Consider the following 3,890-nt stretch of genomic DNA (forward strand, 5'->3'; position numbering starts at 1 on the left):
TTCATTAAAATCTCTTATGGACTCCATTACTATTAGTGTGACACTCACTGCTTTTCCTACATTTTGGACTATATCTAGGACCCCTTGTTGGGGTGCAGTGCTAGATGAGAGCAGCTTCACCTAAGCTGGTCATCTTTACTGATCAAAACAGGTCACTGACAGTAAAGGATATTAACAACAGTAGATTTAGCACCTCTTTTACACATATGAGGAACACAGTGGTGTCTTGGCTTTCGGATTGAAAGGCGAAAGAGCAGCAGCAGACATGTGAGGTTATCCCTCTGCTCACTCCACTTTTTCTTTCTATCAGCATGTCCTTTGTGAACACATTTACATGCAGCACATCTGATTTGCTGTCCCACCCCTTTTCTTGTCTGAATGCTGGTGTATAGGGGATTGCAAGAGGCTGACAGAAAGTCACATTTCTAATAGTTACACTATTTGCATTTAAAAAATACATTTAATGATATATTAATGAATACAGAGCTGCATTAATTGCGTTTTAATGCTAGATGCACAACACAGTCAGTCCAAACTTTTTTTTACATAGGTCCATCACTAGCAAAGTTTCCATGAATATAAACTGTTTCCACTACAGATTACAGTTCTCTATATAATTAACAAATCTACACACTGTGCCAAGAAGCAAAAAACATGGGAACACTTGCAAAGACAGAGGCTTCTGAGTATAAGCCCAATATTAAAAGAACTAACTTTATTAATGTCATTGAAACATGGATCGATTTATTTCCATATGGAGAGGGTAACATGAGTGGTCACTATGAGTGACCATAACATAACGTGAGTGGTCACTACAGGCATTGGAAAAGAGTTCCTAGTTTAGACTCCTAAATAGTAAAACCTAAAAAGGACAAGGTTACCAAAGTTGTTGGTGGATGGAAGGGAACATTTGTCATATACTGTATCTCCTTTCTAACAAATGTAGATTTTTCTTGTGTTTACAATTGCCTGGATAACTCTCTGAATATATAGTCCTTCATCAATAGGGTTTTAATTGCAGTTGCATCAGCTCTACAGACTAGCAGAACAAAGTCATATCTGAGTGTTCCAAATATTAATACATAAGATAAAATTAAAGTATTTGTACATTCTGCACTGGTATTTTGAATAAAGACACTTAATAAGCAGTTGTTAAAATGTTCTTACAATAGGTTGGCTGTTATTGTGCAGTTACAACTGGGAATTTTACACAGTTTATCGTTACTGTTGCAAATTGTGAAATGCAGTCTCATTCCGTGCTAGAGTTCACATCAGCCAATGCTGGTGTTTTGATTATGCACAAACGCTGGTGCATAATATGAATAAAGCATGTGTGGCAGTTACAGCATGCCCTTCTGGCCAATCAAAAGGCTAAGGATGCCAAACCCAGAAGAAGACAATGTGAAGATGGAATCAACGGAGTTTAGGGTAGACAGCACAGTGCTAGAGGGGATCACCTACTAGGTAACTCGGTCATAATGTGCCAATATGCTGTGCGTACTGGCATATTATGACAATATAGACGTATCTCTACGCCGCAACTCTAAGCCGCAATAAAATTATAAATATGCCCACCTAATTTCGATGTGCACACAAGCTTTCTTTCCCATTTAGGTTCTTTACTTACGTTATCCCTGTGCGCCACTCACAGACCCTTTTTTCCCCTCACTTCCCGTCTCTTCATGTGAGCAATGCATGTAAATTGCAGTCATGTTCACAATTAAACTAAAAGGAGCCACAGCATGTCTGCAGCAGTAATCTATTAAAACTATGGGCTGTAGCCAAATTTTACAATGATAACATATGATCTTAATGTTATATGGCTGGCATAACTTTTAACGCCTGATGAATGTTGACCAGCATACTGCACAAGGAAACGCCTCACCCAGGGCTACACATTGCCACACTAGAAGGAAGAACCACAATCACCCCTTTACAGGAATAATCAAGAATGTCTTATTTAACAAACACCACTCAACAGCTATATTGACAGATACGTAATGAACAAATGGTTTGAACAATCAAGGTGAAAGACAGGAGGGATAGAGTATATAAACCACCAGGGTAATGTCATCATTTAAAGAGAGTGTTTGGAGTCAAGTATTTAATTTTTATATGTTTATGTTTATATTATATCCAGTGGGTCAGGCATTCTTCTGAGTGACTCAGTCTGAGTACAGTGAAATTCAGGAATCTAGGTATATGTGATTAATACATTGTATCTTTCCCAGTGGTGGACCTAAGTAACAAAGGGCCCTGGTGCAAGATTTTTTTTGCCCCCCCCCCCAGGCGCTGGGACTGTGCTGGGCCCCCTAGAGGCCCTGGTGCGCCCACACCGCCTGCACCGGTGGTAGTTCCGCCACTGATCTTTCCCTGCAGACTTGGCAAGTCTTCTTGCATATATTTATGTGAATCCAAAATGTCACAATTCCGTAATTAGCCTCACGTTTGATTCAATTTGCTAATCATCATTCAGGCATGGCTTTAATTTGTCCTGCCATATAATTAATAAACAAATCACACATTTTTAGTTACTTGCTCTTTACCACCAGATTCTATTGAAGTGAACTATGCCGCAATCAAATGAGATTTCAGAGGATCTCAGAAGAAAAGTTGTAGATTCCCCTAAGCTTGGAAAATGTTACAGAAGAATTGTAGACCTAGGCCTTTAACAGTCCACAAGTAGACAGATGTTATTGAAACGGAAAAAAAATCAGTAACATTGTTTCATTCTTTAGAAGTTTGCATCCTTCAAAGATAAATGTAATGGTATGAAGTACAGTTTGAAAACAGGTGTTAGAGAAGTTGCAGCAAGACGTTTGCATGTTCTCCCTGTGCTTGCGTGTTTTTTCTCTGGGTACCTTGGTTTCTATGTAAGCGCTGCGTAAACTTTCAGAGCTATATAAATACCTGTAATCAATAAATAAAGGATTCCTAAGGTGACAAGAATCCATAGGCATGTCTTCTGGTATGAGGCCACCATGAGGAAAGCATTGAATGAGAGTGGTGTTCATGAGCTATTACCATGGAGGAAACTGAAGAAATAAAACAACAACAAAAAAAACAACAATGGTGCCATCTTCAAAAAAAGCTCATAAATACAAAATTGCTGCAGGTATAAAATGCATGTAAGGATGCCTGCACAAATTTGCAGCATCCTCTCAAGCCCTCCTGTCACAACCAAATACCCAGCCATTTTACAAGGCTTCCCATCATACTAGTGGGCATATAGGTATTTGTGGGCTTTGGAGATCAGCAGCAAGCTCCAATGCTACCTGCAAGTATCTGAGTGTTGCCTGTCAAAACTAGTCATGAATCAAGGTTGGGTGAGTTTGAGAAGCTGTTGCAGGCAGGTCCAGGCATCTTGAGGTACCTGTATTTTACACCCGCAGCAGTCTTTTTTTTATGTTCTTGACAGTGTCTCGTTATATTTGGTAAAGACCTCCCCCTTGTTTCATAGTTCATCAGGGGACAGATGATACAAAAGTTGTTGCTAAATATACACAATGATAGGTTTAAAAAAACAAACACTACATAGAAGAACCTTGCTCCAGCTTTCCAGAAGAAGTTGTTAACGTGATAATAAAGCTTCATTTGCTTTTTTTTAAAAAAAATAGGAGGCCCATACCTTTGTTGTTTTACTTAAAAATGTTCAGTTCCTTATTCCGGACTGGGTCCTCGCATTGCTCTTCCCCATGTCCCCTGCACGGGTGCCGCCATCAGCTAAGCTACTGCTGGGAGTCACCTGTGCGTGCTCATTCCCTTCCAGCATTCGCGGCATCCAAAGACACACACACAGCCCTGCGGCAGGCCATGCCCCTCCTCTCTGCCCAACAGGTTAATTGATGGCAGAAGAAGCCTACGGCATCTCTGTCCTCAATTCCCCCCCC

Source organism: Nanorana parkeri, unplaced genomic scaffold (assembly GCF_000935625.1).
Source record: "Nanorana parkeri isolate BGI_ZX_2015 unplaced genomic scaffold, ASM93562v1 scaffold122, whole genome shotgun sequence".
Taxonomy (NCBI): domain Eukaryota; kingdom Metazoa; phylum Chordata; class Amphibia; order Anura; family Dicroglossidae; genus Nanorana; species Nanorana parkeri.